Source organism: Dermacentor silvarum, chromosome 1, assembly GCF_013339745.2.
Source record: "Dermacentor silvarum isolate Dsil-2018 chromosome 1, BIME_Dsil_1.4, whole genome shotgun sequence".
Taxonomy (NCBI): domain Eukaryota; kingdom Metazoa; phylum Arthropoda; class Arachnida; order Ixodida; family Ixodidae; genus Dermacentor; species Dermacentor silvarum.
In genome coordinates this window covers 436461443-436483141 of record NC_051154.1, presented here as the reverse complement: position 1 = coordinate 436483141, position 21699 = coordinate 436461443, and the positions used below count along the sequence as shown (strand labels likewise).

At 44.9% G+C, this 21699-nt stretch overlaps 1 long non-coding RNA gene and 2 other non-coding genes across 3 annotated transcripts; 1 reads left to right on the top strand and 2 right to left on the bottom strand.

Moving 5' to 3' along the window:
- Positions 1 to 5822: 5822 nt before the first annotated feature.
- Positions 5823 to 10824, bottom strand: LOC125942808 (uncharacterized). Its single transcript, XR_007465374.1, has 2 exons — positions 10530 to 10824; positions 5823 to 5941 (listed from the first exon to the last, which is right to left on the bottom strand). It is a non-coding gene; the product is annotated as an uncharacterized LOC125942808 (long non-coding RNA).
- Positions 10825 to 16776: 5952 nt separating this feature from the next.
- Positions 16777 to 16849, bottom strand: Trnar-ucu (transfer RNA arginine (anticodon UCU)). Its single transcript has one exon. It is a non-coding gene; the product is annotated as a tRNA-Arg (tRNA).
- Positions 16850 to 21114: 4265 nt separating this feature from the next.
- Trnar-ucu (transfer RNA arginine (anticodon UCU)) lies at positions 21115 to 21187 on the top strand. Its single transcript has one exon. It is a non-coding gene; the product is annotated as a tRNA-Arg (tRNA).
- The last annotated feature ends 512 nt before the right edge of the window (positions 21188 to 21699 follow it).

The window sequence follows — 21699 nt, the reverse complement described above, 5'->3', positions numbered from 1 at the left end:
GCTGGTTACTGTTAGTGAATATCGGAATTTGGGAGCAGTCCCCAGAGATGCAATTACTCGTGATTACAGCGTACCGTAAATAGCGAAAAGTGGCGGGAACAGTCGCATTCATTTCCTACCGGTGACACCCTTGTATCTGCAGCGTTGATGTTGCTGTAATTATTTCAAGCGTCTATTTAGGTATTGTATCGTGAATACTTGAAATATAAATAAGTATTTAATGTTAACGTTGCCAATTCTAGGTTGGGAGCAAGTTTTTGAAGTGGCGTCCCCGTGCACGCTCTTGTACGATCACTGACAGGGGCTGAGTTACTCCGCCACCTACTCACTACTGTGGGAAACAGTACACGTCATTTACAAGCCTATAAACAGAGGAAACAAGCATGAAAAGCTTTTATATTAAGCTTATTTCCGAAATGAATGAGCTTCGAACGGTCTAAGGGCTGGTTGTCAGGTTGGCGAAAAGGAACTTTCCAGATGTGCACCAATTATTGCACGGGCTAAATAATGTAGGCCAGCGGTACGGAGTGCAAACTGTATTCTCGGCCACAGAAAAACTTTTGAAAGCCTGCACACAGGTAGCAAAAAAAAGTGGGAAACTACCTCTTCCGCACGTCAAGGCGAATGCCATGTGAAGCACACTTGTCCCTATGTTTCTTCGAATGCAGATATAATTGTCGTGCCGTTATCGTTACCATATCTGGTATTGTTAACCAGACACCCTTGTAGCACCGAAAATCTTACGTCAGGCAAAGTGGAAGGTACGTCAACGCACACCTTCGAGAACATGAACTGTTCCTGAAAAAGGCATCTCTGTCCCACCTGGTTGTACATTGCCGAGAGAGCGGATGCACCCCAACGTTTAAATTAAATTAAATTAAATTATGGGGCTTTACGTGCCAAAACCATGATGAGATTATGAGGCACGCCGTAGTGGGGGACTCCACAATAGTTTGGACCACCTGGAATTCTTTAACGTGGACTTAAATGTAACTACACGGTTGTTTTCACATTTCGCCCCCATTGACGGGGGCGACGACGATGTGCCTGCTTGGCAGAACGTTGTTTGAGTATGTCTTGGCATTTTGTGGAATGATACGTGTACCTCTGAGAAGTCGATTCTTTGTCGGTGATGGACGCGGACCAACCCGGACGTCTGCCAGATTCGGCGACATCAGCGGTGGCCGCGTCAAGATAGCGGACTGGCCCTCACTGCAACTCTGAGCAGCGAGGACACCCATATCTACCCACTGAGCAGCGAGGAGGCCTCCGACGACGACTTCGAACTTGTTATGAGCCGTAAGGCGAAGAGACGCAACAGCAGGATGTCTTCGTCCTCGAGCACATTGACTGAAAGACTACAACAGAGGCCTGCCACCAACACCATCCTCTTTGTTCCTGCTGTACCCAACGAGAACATGAAACGCCTCAACAGGCAAACCGTTTTGGTGCTGCTAGAGGCACTGGCGCCGAATGAAATTATCGACATCGGAGTAAACACACGCAAGAACGTCCTGGCGATCGACGTTACGCATGCAGCCGCACTGAATATCTTGCGCAATGTCACCGACCTAGATCGAATGAAGGTCCGTTCCCACATCCCGCTGGGCTCTGACGTCGTCACCGGTGTCATCTACGATGTAGATTCCGTTATTCCCAGCTCTGACTTGAAAATTCTTGTGAAACCAGCCAGTGAAGCTGATGTCATCGCGAGTGTTACCCGCCTGGGCAGCTCACGCTGTTTGAAGATAGTGTTTAAGGGAGACTGTCTACCTTCATATGTAAAGGTAGGCCACTTTCGACATCCTGTGCGGCCTTTCGTACCGAAGCCGCTACAATGCCTCAAATGCAGGAAGCTGGGTAACGTGAGAAGCGTATGCGAGAATGCAGCAGTGTGTTCTCGCTGCGCTGGAACGCACTCCGCGGATGATTGCAGGGCCACTCTTCTTAAATGCTCGAATTGTCATGGGCCCCATGAAGCTTCGTTAAAGGATTGCCCAAACATGAAAAGGGAGCTGGCTGTATTTAAAACAAATGGCGAGAGACCATTCGTCTCACCGAGAGACTACCAAAACCATCAGAAAGCGGCGATATCGTCGCTGACGTTCGTTAAAGAAAGTCAGCGCCTCTACCGCATCTGTCGCATATCCACCGGCTGCACCTCCCTTGCCGCCCAGACCGGTCATGGCTGATAGGAACCAGAATGCTGTAAAAGTGAGACTGCGGCTGATGCAGCTTGGCCTAGGTTGCTAACACCACAGCCACCCCCAAAGCCACAGCGCACATCGGCAACCACGAATGCTGAACCTGCCACCGATAAACTGCCTGAAGAGGACAAAGAAGCGATCTCGATGCTTCGATCAATGACGAACGCCATTCGCGTGCTCTTAGGCAAGCTAAAAACGCCGTCAGCTCAAAGTGCACTACAGGTACTGGATGCTCTAAATCCAGTACTTGCAAGCTTTGAGTAGACACCATGGCTCGTCCAATACTGCCATTTCGCACTGAGGTCAGACAAGCTTCGATTTTACAGTGGAACGCCAGAGGCTTGAGGTCCTGCATCTCATCCTTCCGTCAATATATTTTCACAAATTGGATTCCCATAATCGTTATTTGTGAACCCAACGTACTTACTACCATCAAACTGTCAGGGTACGAACCATTTTTATCGTCGACGTGCGAGGAGCGGAGCAAAATTGTTGTTTACATCCGCACGAATTTTACGTATGCCCACCATGCACTACAACCACATGATGACAATCAGTATGTCTGCCTACGTGTAAGAAAGAAACACGTGTTATTCACACTCATTGGTGTCTACTTATCGCCGTCAGGACGATTTGAATGCGATAGACTGCGAGACATATTGTTACATACCAGTATTCCTTGGATTATAACGGGCGATTTCAAAGCACATCACATACTCTGGGGTAGCTCGGAAATCAATTGCGGAGGCAGGAATCTGGTGTCATTCGCCAATGATCACGACCTTTCTGTGATGAATGATGGCAGTCCTACATACCTGCGAGGCCTCAAGTACAGCAGTTGCTTGGATTTAACTTTGGTATCACGATGCTTCAGCTCTCAAGTACAGTGATTTTCAGACATAGAAACGCATGGAAGTGACCATATTCCCACCTACTTGAAGATCAGGGGGCTAAACGATTCCTCCTCGCCGAATGCAGTACAACGTATCGATTGGACTAAATTTAAGCTACATATGGAAAATGCATGCATAGAAGACCTGGGCCATAGTCTAGAGGATACCATCTCAGAGGCAATGAGAGAAGCTTCATGCCTCCTAACGTTTACAGCGAACCATTCGCAATTTGACGTAGAACTGGAGAGGCTAACGGCACTTCGACGACGAGCTGAAAGGAGGTACAGGCGCACGAAGGCCGTTTGTGACCGGAGAGTGGCACGAAGAAGACAGAATAAAATCCAGCGCCCTTTGACCAAATTGCAGGAACAACGTTGGAAGTCCTTTTGTGAATCAGTGGACCCTCGTAAACCACTTTCATACATCTGGAGGACAGTTCTAGGCCTCCGCTCGTCTCCACAACAGCGACATTCTTTCATGGCCTTAGCCCTACATCACTGCCAGACGCAACTTGAGGTGGCAAATGATTTTTGTGTGCGGATCGCTGGCGTGTGTGTCACCCCCAACGCCGAAGATGTTACTGTCGTCCCTGTGCCTCGCGTCCCAGAAATGGAACTTCCATTTACTATGGAAGAACTTGACGCATCTTTGGCTGCTTCTCGACTTTCATTTTCACCAGGGCCTGACGGCATCACCTGTGCAGCTCTTGCCCATCTTGGACTAGAGGCCAGGCAAGAGCTGTTGAATTACTACAACCGCTCATGGCATGACGGAATTGTTCCTCAGCAATGGAAAGTAAGTCGGCTTGTACCACTACTAAAACCAGGAAAGTTGCCTTTAGACCTGACATCATATCGCTCTATTGCCCTAACAAGTTGCATAGGAAAAGTAATGGAAAAGATGATCCTTACTCGCTTAGAATGGTACCTTGAACGCCACAATATATACCCTGACTCAATGACAGGCTTCCGGCGAGGCAGGTCTTCAATAGACAATGTTATTGACCTGACAACGTACATACAGCAACAAAATTGTCTCAAGCGCATATCAGTGGCGCTATTTCTTGATGTGAAAGGGGCGTATGATAATGTCACACATGAAGCGGTCCTTGAGTCATTGGAGGCTGTCGGAATCGGTGGCCGTATGTTTGAATGGATCAGAGACTATTTGACCAAAAGGTCCTTCTATGTGCAGACTGAAAATGGCCCCTCTGCCAACTATTATACCTACGGCGGCGTCCCACAAAGCGGGGTATTGAGCCCTATTCTCTTTAACATAGCTATGATTGGCCTTGCTGAACTATTACCCAATACAATACACCCTTCGATCTACGCCGACGATATTTGTCTTTGGTCTTCTGCAGTGACTCGTCTTCAAGTGCGCACAAGAATTCAGTGGGCAGCCACCCTAACTTGTTCGTATCTCCGAAAACAAGGCCTTAATAAGTCCATCGAAAAATGTGCGCTCATTGCTTTTACGCGCAAACCAATGACACCGTACCCTGTTTCTCTCAATGGTCAGGCTATTACATACCAGAAGTCTCACCACTTCTTAGATGTGATTATTGACAGGAACCTTTCATGGAGCCCCCACTGCATCTACCTGAAGCGGAGACTAATTTCGATTATACATATAAGGAAGTTACTGTGTAAAAAACTTGGGGAACGTCGGTACGGTCCATACTGCAGCTGTACAGAACACTGTTTCTGGGCTTTTTACGATACAGCTTGCCGGTTTTCTCGAACACATGGAAAACAAATATTCGTACCCTCCAAAGTTTGCAAGGCCAGACTCTGCGGACATGTCTTGGACTTCCACGATGCGCCTCGACTCATTCAACAATCGTGATTGCTAGAGACTACACTGTAAAAAAAATTTCTTCAGTTTACGGTGAAAGTTGAAGGTAAAACGTTGCCGGACACTTTTCCGTAAATGAAAAACAGCGTTTCCGTCAAACGAATGGTCTGTAAAAATTTTTTCCGTTGAATGGAAAACGGAGAGTTCCGTCAAATGGAAAACGGTGATTTCCGTCGAATGAAAAACGGAGAGTTCCGTCGAATGGAAAACGGTGATTTCCGTCGAATGGAAAATGGTTATTTCCGTAGTTGTGATCACAGAATTGTCTGTATTTTCCAAATACAAAACGGTGAGCTCCGTAGAACGGAAATTCTGTAAATTGAGCACCGTACTTTCCTAATTAAAAAGGGACAGACCGTAGTGAGGAAAGGTATGCACATAAAACACACAAAAAGAACAGAAAGGAAGACAGAAACACCTTTTTTTTGTTCTTCTTGTGTCCATGTCTTCTATGCTTGCGTGCCTGTACCATGAATCCGTACGAACTTGTTCAGCTTTATCTTGCTTCGTATCAACAGGTGCAAAATTTGTTTTGTAAATGATGATGCGGGTGTATATCTCCAGCAAATGAGAAAATTGTTTGTTTCATTGAAATAAGTTATACCAAGTTGTACATTACAACATGGCTAACTCACATCAGATATAGCTTGAAATGGGACAGAAATCAATGCACATAAGTGGACATACACCACACTGAAAATGCTGTGTGTGCACGTTTCCTCCTTGTGTAACTGTCTTCTACACCGCTTCATCTTCGTGTCAGTGTTGCCATGTTGCATTTGAGTTCTGTACATGACGTGTACAAAGCATACATACAAATTCGTGCCCAAAAAGCAACAAGCCACCTGAATCGTGAACAAAACTGCGTGTTTATTGTGCTTTACTGAAAAAAACTTGCAAGATAAGACACTAGAAATGGGCTGACTAGAAGGATTGGTTGAGAATCGGAATGATTGGTTGCTTGCAGATGCCTCCTGCCTTTGCCTGAAAAGGAAAAAAAACAATCGATTAAGACTCTTTATAAGTAGTAAAATCTCGTTACAAGAGACACTCGGTTATGAGAGACATTTCAAAATGGTTTTGTTGGTTTTCCTATGTTCGCCATGTTAACAACATTGCATACAAGAGACATGGTTACAAGAGACACTCGGTTACTAAGGACAACTTTTTTTATGTCCCTAGAGCAAATTCTTCACTATTTATAAGGGACACAACCCAGACACGCTCACGTAATGCGGCTAACGTCGTACTAACCGGTATGCGCTGCAATTTTCACTCACTTGGCTCTATTTTGTTTCGTTCCGCAGCCGGCTCTCATTCCTCACATGGTTGAGACTACCAATTTCACTGAATTTTCTGCCATTATGCTTCTATAATCGTCGCGCTCCCACACCGACTCTGTGACAGAGTACCATTGAGTTGGATTTCTGTCACAGCGTATACGGTGCTGGTCGCTTTGTATGCCGGTAATCAAACTCCGGAGCCATAGCCATGTTTCCATGAGAGCTCTGTTCGCATCAAAGATGAGTTTAAACACACTTTGGTGCTCATGTATAATAAAGTGGTCTAGTCCGACTCCTCAGTGTGTTTAGAATTTTGGTTACAAGAGACATGTTTCCCGAGTCCCTTGGGTGCCTCTTGTAACAAGGTTTACTGTACCACCATCATCACCATATTTAGTCACATACATCAACAATAAATGATTTCCAAGTCACAAATGTAACTACCAGTGCTCTAAAAAAATGTCATACTCTGCCTTGTTGGTATATGTTCCTAGCCTTATAACATGAAAAACTTCAGATGAAATCTACCCAAGTTATTTGATGGCTCACTTGGAACAGGCAAAACTCTCACGTGCACATTGACAGTCAGAGATTACATTTTCTGCATGTAGGTAGAGCTACCACGACCCCCACCATACTGCGGACCATGGCTTTCAACTTGCACTGCTCTAATAGAAAACCTTGCAGATTCCACTGTTTTCCCAAAACAATGAAGCACTCTTAAAACGAGCTCAAACCACTCATGTTGTACAATTCCGATGCAAAACAACCAAGCCAGAGGTACTGTCCAGATGACCAGCTTATAAATTAGCAACAATATGAAGAAAGCATGCCTTGCAATACAACATGTGTGCCTTTCAGCCTCTTTCAGATTTGGTTGGTTTTTGTCATGAAAGTATCAATGTGCAATATACTTTTTACTTAAGCAATGATAATTGAAAGTTATGGTCGTCAGTGCGTCTACATACTATCTCCACCCCTTTAAAAAGTTATAATTATAGACACACCACCCAAGGTCAATCCACATAAGTCGCTGTGTTCCCCCAAAAATTTGCCGTTTTGTCAGTCTGTGCTTTTCGAAGTAACCTGTAGCACTTTCGCGACGTAAATGAACCTGCAACAAGTACACATGGACCCCATATGTGGCAGCTACAGGCAGTACCGTTTATTCTGTCCATTCCTTGACTGGCAACCCCAGAACCAAACAAATAATGCAACATGTCGTTCCAGACAGCATTACTTGGGTGACATGCTTAATTTGGGAATTCCGCCTCTCCTAAAGAAATTTTAAAGTAAAGCTCAAACTAAAGCAATGTCCAAATATGAGCGCTTCTCGTGGATTTTGAGAGTCAACGAGGGCAGAGCTATTTGCCCAAATGTCTGCGACTTCAATGGCAACAGGATGGCCAAATTCCGTGCTGTTAATAGATGCAGAGAAGAACACACTGAACTTAAAACATGTGCAATGATGCGTTTTCAAAGTTTTACTTTATATCGTAGCAGGGATACTCCGTGGTAATTAGTTGGAATTCATGCTATTTGCCTGCAGTCTGTGCCAAAATATTCTTAGAGCCATAGCCACAACACTTTTTCTTTGGGATGAATCAAAATACGGATTTGGCAGAATCCAGAAAAAAATGCTTCCAACTGAACAGGTGCTTCTATATTTTATTTTCAAAGACAATTCTTTTTCTTGCGAAACTAACAATGAGGGTAGCTATAGGGGCTTGTTTGTATGGCATCTTTTATTTTATTGCAGCGCAAGGCTGAACAACAGGTACAAAAGAAAGGCACATTTGACATGCACACAGTGTTAACTTCCAACATCAGATTTATTTCCTGTTCTCGTCACTATATATACCCTCAAAACGTCATACAACACGTGTGAAGGCACGGTAAACATGAACTAAAGAAAACCAGGAACCACACGCATGCAGTTTTTTTAGCCACACAGATTGACACATGTACACGTTTAACGCGAACAAAGATAATCAAGCTATTTCGAGGATAATGAAATTGAAGGCTTACTGATGCATGCGTCACCAAATGTTGATATGTTTCTAGTGTCTATAGTTCAGCGCATTATCTTGCACCTGCTTCTATTCATGATGACTGCTTTTTTGAATCTAGGCTTGCACTTATCTTTGGCAATGAAGGGCAAGAAAACCGTCAGCAGCCAGGGTATTTAATTTGTTATTGTGTTCTCATAGCCTGTCATTTATACATCTAACAGTTTGGCCAATGTAGGACCCTCCACACCCAAGAGGAATGCGGTATACAACACACGCGATATAATCAATGAATTTGCTTTTATGTTCCTTCTCGCATGCAGTATCCAAAATTCTTTCTGGCCTTGACTTCCCACACAGGCTCATTAATTTAGTAGGCGTCGAAAAAACAACACTGATGTCACTCCTTCCAGCAATCTTTAATCTGTGGGAGAAACTATGTATATAGGGCATGGCAGCAATCTTTTTCTTTATATCGGTACTTGTACTATATACCTGCTCAGAACCTTTTTGCTGTGCTTTTTTAAGCAGTCCTGCTGCGACTGACATGAGCACGTGGCTCGGGTAAACAAAGCCGCTTAAACGTGAGACTTGCCGTTCGAAGCAATCGTGCATTAGGTGCAGGATAGCCATGTGACGGGAAGTTTGGATTCCTTCACATTAATTTTGTGCTCACCGATAACAAAACCTGCTGGGGTTAAGAACCTAGGGCAAGTAAGCCACTTTTACCATTTCATTCCGTGCATACAAAACTTGAAGAGGGGGAATCATGAAGGTGTGTTTCAGTGAAGCGCTTAAGAAGCCATGCCGGCACCTAATGCACAATAGCTTCAGATGGCAAGTCTCACGTTTAAGCGGCGCTGGTTACCCGAGCCAAGTGAAAAAAGGTTCCGAGCAAGTGAATGGTACAAACACCGACATAAAGAAAAGAAAGGTTGCTGTCATCCCCTACATACATAGTTTCTCCCACAGAATAAAGATTGCTGGAAGGTCTGATATCAACATAGTTTTTTCAGCTCCTAATAAATTGGAGAGCCTGTGTAGGAAGACAAAGCCAGAAAGAATTGCGGATACTGCATGCGAAAATGAACATAAAAACAAATTCATTGATTGCATCACGTGTGTTTTATACGACATTCCTTTGAGTGTGGACGGTCCTACATTGGTCAAACTGGTAGATGTATAAATGACAGGCTACGGGAACACAATAACAAAGTAAATACCTGGCTGCTGATGGTTTTCTTGCCCTTCATTGCCAAAGATGCAAGCACAAACCTAGATTAAAAAAACAGTTATCATGAGTAGAAGCAGGTGGAAGATGATGCGATCTTTGTTCGCGTTAAACGTCTACATGTCTGTCAATCTATGTGGCTAAAAAACTGCATGCGTGTGGTTCCCGTTTTTTTTAGTTCATGTTTACCGAGCTTTTACACCTGTTGTATGACGTTTTCAGGGTATATATAGTGATGAGAACTGGAAACGAATCTGCTGTTGAACGTTAACGCTGGCTGTGCATCAAAGTTGCCTTTCTGTTGTCCTTGTCGTTCAGCTTGTGCTACAACAAAATAGATCATTGATTTCATTGTCGTCAGGCTCGGGCACAAAATAAAATTTGTTCATCAAAATTAAGTGGTCACCAGGCATGTCTAGTTGAATTTATCTGGACATGCTCTACTGTCGGTGGTGAAGATGTTGCCAGTTTAAAGGGCTGCAAGGAGGCACTAGTTATGTTTCCTAGGGCAAGAAGGCAACAGAGTATGTTACCTAAGGCAAGTAGTCACAGGAATCCTGGATCAGTAGAAGAAAATTTAGAAAATAATAATTGATTGGAACATATATGTCACACACTTCTGAGTCACCAAGCGCTTGTCTTTGTCTCCCTTTCTTGTGCCTGTGTATTTTTATTGCGCTAAGTTACTTCTTCATTTATGCACTATGATGATGAACTTGTTTTGGAAAACTTCAAATGTGTACCTGACGTTTGACTCCCTTTTGCATGTAAGTAAACATTATGAACTTGTCGCTGTGAACAGTCATCTCCATTTGCTGAACACTTGTGATATAGGGTTAACAGTATTTGAAGGTTTGTGCATTAAGGCAGGAGAGCAGCACTTGCTGGATGGCTCATCAATTAATTGCAGAAAAATGCCTTGAAAATCTTGTTAGTTATTCATTTGTAAACACCTGTTGTCAAACAGCCTGCTGACTAAAGGTCTGAACACGTTATACAGAATTATAGCAGGTACTACTACACGAAAGAAAACCTGTAATAGAACCTACCAAATACCGTATCAGTGTAGTGGCAGGTCAAATGGCTCCTCAATGCTTGTGTCCTTCCTGGGAGAAGGAAAGAAATGTTAAGCTTACACTGACAGCACCAAACCACACAAACGTAACTGCCACAGGACATGAGGAGTTGTAACTAGATACAGTCAACCTGCTTAACCATCTCATAGACATTCAACGACAGAATGTACCTTCATGGAGCCTCTAATCTATGAAATTCATGCTGTAATACAAACATGCTAGCAGACAGAATCAAAATTGCATGCATGGAAATTCTCAGGAAAACTATATTTCCCAGCTACCACAGTCCACTCCTTGTGAAGTACAAGTGACGGTCTAAGCTACAATCAGAAGGTGGAAAATTCGGGATCCTTTCTAGTAAACAACTAACCATATCTCTACCTGTACTCAGCAATACTAAGGTGAATCACAAGTACTATACTGATAAAGAAAAGTTCAGAACTGCTGCTATGTGAGTGCTATAAATAAATGATTTTGACTTTATCTTCATGTAAGACTAGGCCTGTTAACTTTCTTTACATTACATGAAAGACTGGTCAGAAAAATATTGCATTCAGTCAATATTGTGATTTGCAAAACAGTAGTAAGAGGTTAAGGTTGGAGACCCTCAGGTGGTATGTTGCGATGTTTCGAGAAATTGTTTCAAGGAGCCTCTTTCCTTAACCCTTTCACATGCCAATTAGTTGTGTTGATTGAAAACTTAGATTCACCGCATTTCTTACATCTTCATATTCATAAAATGCTTACAGAAGTACAATAGATTAGGAGTTTTCTGTTCTTTAGTGAGTTTGTCAAGTTTATGGAATGTGCACTCCATGCAAAAACTCAGTGCAAGTACATCAGATTTGCAAACATCAACTATTTCATGTCTACCAGGCTTGAATAGCACCTATCCAGCCATTCGAAAATTATGACTGGTGCAACACACTGTGAAAAACGATGAAAGTGACATACATACAATTACATACACCAAGCAAAGTACCCAACCATCTACCTTCATACTTCCTTTACTAAAACAATTTGCCTGTGTAATTCAAACATGCAGCACTATTTCAATTAGAAGAGTTTGAAGATGTACGGGACACATTTTAAATATCCTTACTTTAATCAATGCCATTGCTATTAATGCACTATCTTGGTGTATTGAATTGTGTGCATAGCGTCGGAAAGGATTAATCATATTCATGTAATCTTTACTGAAACTCAAGGCATAATACTCATATTTGTTTACAGTTTTGTGATGAGACAACACGACAGATCATTGTCTAAATCATTGTCAATATGTTTTAATAACCTATATACGTTTGCATGCAATTGTGTTGTTGCCAGTTATATGAGGCGGTAAGAAATCCATTCGAGATACTGTTATGTGCTGAATCTTTTCCGTTTCAGAGAAATCTTATGGAACTAGAAATAATGTACTTGAAGAACAAGAGAAACCGAGAGGCCTCATTTTTGTTAATCATAACCACATTGAAGTTTGGCACGTACCTTCAGGTACTAGTCACTTGAAAGGATGCATTAGAAGTTCCGTGTTTGTAGGGTTCTTTCCAGTGACAATTTTTTATTACATGTGGGGAGTAGTTTTTCTAGCCTACATTTGGTTTCACCTGCTTATGTATTCTTTAAACTGTCTGTCTTCATGTCTTAGTGATATTAATTTTTTGAAAAATATATTATTTTTAGGTAACGTGTGTTTTTGCCCTTGATGCTGCCTGTTACGTACTAGGAATCACGAAGTCTCTTGAAAAGCTATCAAAGTTTTGTGTTATTGATAAATCTTTCACGTGTTATGTAAAAACTTAGAGGGATTTTTTTGGTTGGTTGGTTGTAGTTTAGCACAACATAATACAATACGTTTCTGCTGTTACGATTATTTTTGTATCCTTTTTAACTTATTCTACATGTCCGATCTGCTGTTTGCGTGAAAATCTGTGTTCAATTTTTACATTGGTAGTGGTATAATATTTATTATACTGGTTTACTTATAAGTATTCTGAATCGGAAAATAAACTCATACTTGATCAATATCTACTTTGGCATCTACTTATTACGGTGCAAGAGCTTCCTTTCTTCCGTGCTGTGGCAAAGGTTAGGGAAGTGACTGCACCTTTCTCCCGTGCTCTTGCAAAGGTTAGAGAAGTGACCGCAGGCGTATGCACGGTTGTGCAAGTGCATGCAGATGACGAGAGTGCTGGGCTCTTTGTCATGTTGCTTATGTGGCGAAGTCAGAATTTATTGACAGTGGCGGCTTCGCTATTATGGATCGTTATCACGATCTGTTTAGCTCTAGTTCGTACGTTGAGCAGCCGTCAAACCGAATAATCGCTTCCAAACCACAGCTGATAGATTGAACTACCCTCGAGTGTAAACAGTGGGAACGGCCCGGAACTCTTTCTGGTTAGCCGCAGTGCCCCTTGTCGTAGTTTCGCCTCTCCAATCGCCGGTTACTCGCGCTGATCTTGTCCCGTCTCCTCTGTAAAAGAATGTAAATGTAAGCTACCGAAACAAGAGCAGAACACTCAACCGGATTTTTCACGACGGTTTGAAAACGTCTTAAAAGGAATTTTGACAACAGTTTTGGGTGAGATTCTTTAGGAATTTGGAAAGCCCATTTCTGGACGGGGTCATATGCGAAGATTTTAAAAGTAGATTGAGATCGTCTATAAGATTGATTAAGCCGCACATAAGACTAGACATTCGGAGTTTTCTAGAGTATGAGCTTCTATATTGCATCTTTTTTTGGACATGTTCATTGTCTCAGATAAGCGGTGAAAAAAACGTAATGTATCCCTTTCGTGCTACCTGGGATATGAGCAGCGGCGCCTCCGAACAAAGTGCGTCAGTGTAGCAAGATCGATGACTTGAGCAGATTTCATGTGAAACCAGATATAAAACGCAACCGTTATGTTGTATGTGTACGGTGTTGCGCATTATGCTGACGTGCCCTTGAATGGGCGTTCTTATGAGGCTGGTTAACCTATGGAAAATAGGCGCTAATCATCGTGGTGAATTTGACTGATTATATCCTTGACTACTGTGAGGTGCCACTTAGGATATAGCTGATAGTGTAGTTAGGGGTTCCATGCCAGGACGTCACCCACCTATGATTTATTACCAGTCTTCAAAATTTATGCATACGCGCATATATGTGCACTTCGCCTCTGTCGGAATGTGGCCACCTGAACCTGCAAATCAAGGACACTCTGGGCCTGCTGCGAGGCATCATTGTGTTTTATAAGCTGAGAAGAAGCCATGAAGAAGCGGTGAACGCTGATGCGACGTCAAAGTGTGACAGGCAGCGAAACTTGCACGTGTGGATGTTGCGTAGTGAAACTTTCTCTCGTAATTTCTGGAGATCCGGTAACCACGGCTTATTTTAACAGTGGAGCTGTTTAAGCTGTTGGTTAGGCCGCGTTGTGCAAACAGAAAACTGCGCCTGACGATGACGTCACCGAGCGTTGCCTAGCAACGCCTCGCACCAGGTGTGCGAGGCGTTGCTAGGCAACCGGGACGCCTTGGTGCGCACTTTCATCCTCGATCAACCGCACCGGTGCGCACCGAACATCCTCGATCACCGGAAGCGCACCTTGTTGGGGTGGTTTTCCGTTGCCCCGTCTCGCACCGAGAAAATCGGCGGTGCGCCGGGGTGCAATCCCAGCAAGCACTGCGAGACGTGCGCGCACCGCCGACTGCGGAACCGCGCACGCTCTGGCCCGATAGCTGCGGTTGCACGGAGTTGACAGAGTTAACTAGTCGAGATGTCGGCAATGAGAAAGGAAGCGCTGGTAGTTGCCGCAATCGATGAGCTTTTTTCAAGTTCGTCTGACAGCGAAGACGACATGCTGATCGACCTCGTCCAAAAACAATGTGGTGAAAGAGCGGCCGAAAGTGGACAGGTTCGTTGAACGGGTCGTCAGGCGCCTCGAAGACACCGGAGTAAGGAGATTATTTGGCTCCCCATCTTTGTGCTGCTAGAACTTGCTGGGAGCGGGACGCGGAAGCGCACCGCGCTGTGTTGCTCACAATCTCGACTCCCCGCGCGTGCGTTGCTAAAAACGAATACTTACTCGCCATAAAATCGTTCATTTCATCATCCGACATTGCCACATTGTCTTTTGCCATTAATTATAAAATCCATTGGTGTGTGCTTGTAACCAGGTATGTCGGAGCACGCAGTTTGACAAGGTTCGAGTGCTTTCCGCGCATGCTCTGCACCTGCAAACAATAAAACGTGCGCGCGCGCGTTTTGCGCACGTTTTTCGCGCCAGGGGCAAAGTGGCGCTGCATGCAAGCATCTGCACGGGGTGGAGTTTTGTCCTCGATGTTGACACTCCGCAGTGCGCCACCACCGCGGTGCACAGCGCACCATTCTGGTTTCGGGGCAACCCCGGGGCAAGGTGATCGAGGACGCTATAAGTGATGCACGTGACGTCATCGCTCGGCGAGGTTACCACCCTCTCCCAGGTTACCCTCGCCACAGCGCGAAGCGCGGTCGGCGTATCCGGTGTTCGTCGGCGTGCCCCGGCTGCAGCCGGCATCGAGATGCGACATGCTGCATTTCGAGCCAGCCTCGTCATTGAGAATGGACCGCATCCGCGTCTCGTCGAGCAAGATGGGCTGGTGGATAGCCGTGATTGTGGAAGGCGCAAAAACTGACCTCTCTATATTCCAACGTGTGCGCCGTGCCGCACCGCCTAGACGCATGCGGGTTTTATATGAAACTAGGAATCTCAGCATGATACGAAACTGCGAACTCGCTGCACGTGCCACCAGCAGTATGCATTAGCCCATCTTGCTGGACGAGACGCGGATGCGGTCCATTCTGGGTGACGAGGCCGGTGCGAAATGTCGCATGTCGCATCTCAACACCAGCTGCAGCCGGGGCATGCCGCCGAACGCCGGATACGTCGGCCACGCCTCGCGCCGGACTATACAGTGCTGCACTTTCACTGGTGTGGCGTCCCCGTGTCGAGCGCGCTCACGCATTAACACGACGTTGGAGTATAGAGTGGCCTTTAGAACACGAGTATCACCCCAATACTCGAGGTCGGCTAAGTTTGGCTGAGAACCAGCCAAGCCAAACCAAATTAAGCAAAGGAAAGCAAAGACAAAGCTATGAACCAGCCAAGCCAAACAGAGTTAATCAAAGTTAAAGCAAAGTACCAGCCAAGCTAAACCAAGTTAAGCGAAGGAAAGCAAAGTTCAAGCTAGCGAAAGGCCACCAGCTTCGCTGTTTGCCCAGTCTTCGCACCACTTAGTGTAAAGCTGCCGCTAATTTTTTGCACTTCTCTTTCAGGGCTGCTTTCATAGCTCTACGTGCCCTCGACAGGGGTCCTATGCGAAGGGAGCGCACGTTTCGTCATCGGTTGGCGTTCGGCAACATCTTCGACCAGCTCCTTAACGACGGTAGAAGATGTCAAGGGATCTGGTATTGAGCCTGTGCGTGGTATTAGAACCACACATGCAACCGTGTGCAGCGCAATCGCATGCCATACGGATGAACATACGGGTGCTGGTGGTCTTGCCGGGAGGCCAAATCAGCTATTTATTACGCAGCGTTCTTTTTTTCCTGTCCGTAATTAGTATCAAAATAAGTATATTTAGTGACTTTGTAATACGGTGGTCGTGATGATGATGCTACTTACAGAGTAGCCTTCGCAAACCTGGCCAGGAATTGCTCCGCCTGAGCGTCTCTTTCTGTGCCAAATATGTCACCATGAGGCCATCAGTCCTGTCTTGCAGAGATATGAGAAGTATGCGTGACACCTCCACTGCCATTCTTTTGACGGCGGGGCGGTGAATGGGCGAGCGTGGTTGTGGTCGTTTGCGCTGTAGCAGACGGCCGGAAAAGAAAGCCGTTGAATATGGGTGTGCAGTGATTTGCAGTAAGAATATAGCCTCGTCTACAAACGCGTGGTACGAGATCTTGCTGTCAGTTTACCACGCTTCTTTCATTCGTTATCGTTAAATCTAAGCTTTGCTTCCTCCTTCCTTTCAAACTACGCCGTAGGTTAAATGTGCCGCCACTTCCGTTGCACCCTCATCTTAGCGTAAGAACTGTTTGGCTAAAAAATTGCGTACGATCAGTGCAGCTTAGTGAAATCGGCCCCTGTTTATGCAAATACCCAGCCCATGAGCACTAAGCATACGCTCTACTATTTTAGTGTATACAAATGGCTGTGTAGAGTAAAAATAAATGGGTAGACTCATGCAAAATCATCCCTGCCGGGGTTCGAACCCGGGACCTTTGGATTAGAAGTCCAACGCGCTATCCACTGCGCCACAGGGACACGCTGGCGTTCCGTGCCTCTGCGCATGTAACTCGACGCAATTGTTACATCTGGCTGCAGATTAAATGGGTGGACGGACAAGTCGATGCACTTGATTGCCTGCCGGGAGCTTGGTACTAACTTAGCTGTATTAATGGCTGCTTCCTAACAGAAAAAAAATTTGCTCACGAGCCTGTATTAGTTACCTCTCTCACTCTCTTCATATATATATAGTAACCGGATTTTTCAATGGGCCAAGCGTATTTAGAAAAATCAGAAGCACAACTTCGCGGTTATCTTAGGTTTATTTACCCAACAGTTTCGGTCGGTGGACCGACCGAAACTGTTGGGTAAATAAACCCAAAGCCTTCTTCTGTGAAGTTAAGTCCGGTCTGTGGCGGAGAATTCTTTCTTCCGACAGAGGCCGGTCGTCCAATTGGTTGAACGCGTTGTTGAGAGATTGTCTCTGCGCACTGTACTGTGGGCAGTCGCACAAAATCTGGCGAATCGGTTCTTCATTGCCACAGTGGTCACAGTCGGCGCTCTCGGCCAGTCCTATGTGGGACGCATCTACGTTGGTAAAAGCAACGCCCAACCATAATCGGCATAATCGGCATGATAAGAATAATCGGCGAAGCCTTGATGGTTCTCGAAGGCTCAGTGTTGGGTCCAGAGAGTGTAAGCGAGCACATTTGAAGTGCGACTCATTCCACTGTGACCTTGTGCGCTGGCGAGCAAGCACGCGGAGCTTCCGTGCAGCGTCAGTCCTAGAAAGTTGTATGGGTCTTTTGTGATCTTCTTTGTGAGCTGTGCGGGCAGCTTGATCAGCCCGTTCATTGCCGATAATTCCGCAGTGACTTGGAATCCACTGAAAAGTTAGTCCATGCCCTATCTCTGTTAGATTGTTAAAATCTCCAAGCTCCACAGTTGTCATACCAACGAAGGTCACACCAATTAAATTCAAGACGCCTCACGTCACAACATTTACGGCAGCGGAACTCGCAGCGCTTTGTGCCGCGCTCCGTTTCATTAGTGATCAAGTGACACACGAATGGATGATTTCCCGCGACTCAACGGCGGATCTGCAGAATCTACTATTATCTTTACGCCGCGGACCGCCTGATGGGGCGAAATGTGCAAACACCCGTGTACTTGATTTAGGTGCACGTTAAAGAAAACCAGGGAGTCCAAATATTCCGGATTTCCCCTCTACGGCGTGCCTTATAATCACATCGTAGTTTTGGCACGAAAAACCTCATTTTTAAATTTTTGTAGACAAGCCACGTGCCTGCCCTTCCCCGTTCACGTGTTACCTTACGCCATCGGGCAAAGAGAGGGTTTTCAACATTCGCCCACCTGAGTGGCGCTCTGAGTGGCGCTGGCTAAAACTCCGAATGTTACGTTTTGTTAACATAAATGCTCAAGTTATTGGCTTGATTGATATAGGCGCCGTAGCACAATTGGTAGTGCAACGCACGGGTAATACTGAGAGAGAGAGAGAGAGAGAAATCACTTTATTCTGCGATTAAAAAATGCATCGACGTCCTCAGTCCAGGGCGTCGCTTGCGGCGTGCTTCAGCGCTAGGCCGATGAAGTCCGCAAGGAATCGTTGGTGGTGAAGGGTAGTTGCGGCGGTCAGCCACTCGGAGGAAGGGGTAGGTGGGAGGGATGAAGGTTTGGGTAGGGGGGGGGTAGTTTTGGATGGTATTGCCATAGGATATGTGATGTGTTGGGAGGATAGGCACCACAGTGGCTATAGCGAGGGAGGTCTTCAGTAATTATGCCTTGGAGGAGGTGTTTCCGTGCTGGAGTGAGCAGGGTGTTCGTCTGGGCTTGTCTGATGAGTGTGCCCTGTGTCCTTATAATATCTTGGTGTAGCTTAGGGTATATCCTGCGCTCGTCCCTAAATGGGTGCAATTGTGGTGGAGGCGTTGGTGAGATGAATAGATTTGGCCGGGGGATGTTAGGCGCCGGGAGTATGATATCGCAGGCAAGCAGATTAGCTCGTTCATTCCCCAACATCGCCTCATGACCAGGAATCCAGACAATATCTACCTGCTGACGGAGACATTCTTGTAACTGTTGTGTTATATGTTTAGGTAAGTCGTCATGTATGAGTTTTCTACATGCTGACATTGAATCAGTAAATATGATGGGTGTAGTGATAAGTGTTGCTGGGAGATGTTGTATAGCTGCTACTACCGCTTGTAGTTCTTCTGTGGTCGTATCAGTGTTTGGAATTAATTCACTGTGTATCGTCCGAAGAGTGTAATCTACCATCGCTATAGCAGTGCCTTTGTATTGAACAGGATGTGGGTTCGGCACACACCGGCGGCAAGTTATCTTTTCATCCGCTTTCACTTCCAATATTTTGATTATTTTGTACACCTAAATTTCAACCACAGCTAATTTCCCCTATACATTTATTCGCGTAAAAATTTTATTCTCGGGTCTTGCTAGCATGAACCACGAATTCATTATAAGGCAGGCCGTAATGAGGGACTGCGGATTAATTTTGAACACCTGGGAGTCTTCAGCGTGCACCCAGTGCACAGTACACGGGTGATTTGCAGTGTACCCCCGTTGAAACGCAGCTGCCACGGCTTCCTTAGCTTCATTGTGTGTTGGCTTTAAATGATCGTTATATATGCATTATTCGCTCTCTGCATACACTATGTGGGTGGGTTAACCACAGTGAATTCTAATGGAACGTATATACTGGCCATATTTTAATGGCGTTCAATTATTACCAGTATATATGCTAATATGAAGATGAGTCGACTGTTTGCTGTGAACAAACAGCAATCTTTGGTTGAACCTCTGGATATCCGAGCTTGGCTTTCCGAGTAGGCTACGCACAAACGCAAATTACCGCTAGTAAGCGAAGTGGACCACGAAAGAAACATCGCCTGACCATGCTGTAGTGGGAGCGATAAGACGGCGGCGATTGCATAAAACCATAAACAAAACGTATTTCAGTCAAATACGGCCGCTTTACTTATCGGATAGTTCCGCATCTTTCCGGACATGATAGCATGATCTTATCAGCTTCCAGTATTGTATGCCATATTCCAAATATTGGTGCATAAACGCTATTTAAAAACAACTTTGTACGCACAAGGACGATCCGTGCTGCAATATTTATACTAATTGTCCGCCAACTCGCGAATATTCGTGGAACAAAACACAATATCAGATACGACTGCTGAGCAGAACGCCATGACGACATTTCTGTTCTTGCAAAAGGAATAGAATAACAAACTGAATAAGAGTAATGAATTGATTCGGAAAAGAAATTTAGCTGAAACATGCGAGGACAGAAATTGCTAGTTACGAGAAGTGTACTTCGGGATTTATATACCATGTGATAAGGTCTATTCTCCTAAATTAATTAAAAGTGGCTCCCAAATAAGCATACAGCTACTGGATACAGATGTTGGCTAGATTTGTTGAAATGGTTTTTGCTCTCAGTGACACAAACGGAGTGCCCTTAAACCGAATGAAATTTCTAGGCATATTATGGGTACAGCTGGCTCGAGACTGGGAAAATTGTAGACCACTGGCAGAAGCCTTCGTCTTGCAGTTGATATAAACATGATGATGATGATTTGAACGAGTGTAATTGCGTTACATGTTCTTCTCGAATCAAATTAGCTCCATTCATCTGCCTTCATGAGATTCACCTGTATGCATTTGGGGATCGTAGAAGCAGACTTCACTAAGGGTAACCTAGTATTTCTAAAAGTTGCTTCTCGAACATCAGCTGCCATCGTTCAACCTAAACACTAGCAAGCGCAAAGACAATATCTGTCCGAAAATTATTTTTATGAATCGTATCATCATACAAACATTGCACAATGTTCCTGAAGCTGACTTAGTAAGCTTGCGGTCGGTAAATCAGGTAACAAGATTTTATGGCCGCTTCGCCACATGGCTTTTACTGCACCACATCTTTCGGAACGGCAATTTGTTAGAAGCCGAAGAAATCATTATCTTCACCTTCATACTATTGCAAAAGCCACCTGATTTGCCCCATTAGAGCAGTGTAGCTTCCTTGCTAGGCGCGCGTGCGCACCCATATTGCAGGGATCAAATGTACGATTTGGAGGTTCAAGGGGAGCTCGTATACATTAAACCTGCTACTCAATACGTATAGTTCAAATTTCAAAATCAAGCTTGCAGTCGTGCGCAGCAAGGTTTGCAGCGTAACAAAAAAGAAGACGCTGTCACGTCGCTGCAACGTAATTCCGTCGCATTTTTAGTATGAAGCCGCCAGGCGTTCGTGTGTCCCTGTGGCGCAGTGGATAGCGCGTTGGACTTCTAAGCCAAAGGGCCCGGGTTCGAATCCCGGCAGGGATGTTTGATTCTACTCCTATAGTTTTTTTAACTACAATGAAATATTTGTGCGCCGGGGCTGGAACCAGACTTCTACATAACCAATTTCTCGTAATCAATTTTATTTTATTGGCAATTTCGTACTTGTCAACTGCATTGTTTACTCGCTAACCTCGCTTTAATTCCACTACTTTTTCAGTAGCTAGTTACATGTAACCACATAACTTATTCAGCAAAACGAGAACAAGGTGAAAGCAGGAGCCAACGTTTCGACAACTGGGCTTGTCTTTTTCAAGATCCGTGTACGTTACAAGTGGGCTTGCTCGAGATCCGTGTATGTTACAATAGCTCACTAGCCCGCCAGCGCGCACATTGTGCTCTAACTGGCTCACCTTCCCTCTCTTTTGCCTCCTCGAGCAAGTTTTGAGTGTTGCTGCTAATACATTCACTACAAAAACGAGGAACTATGACTGACAAAACGTTTGATTACAATTGTTATGCAGATAAGCAATGTATAAAAGGCTGCAGAGGTCGCA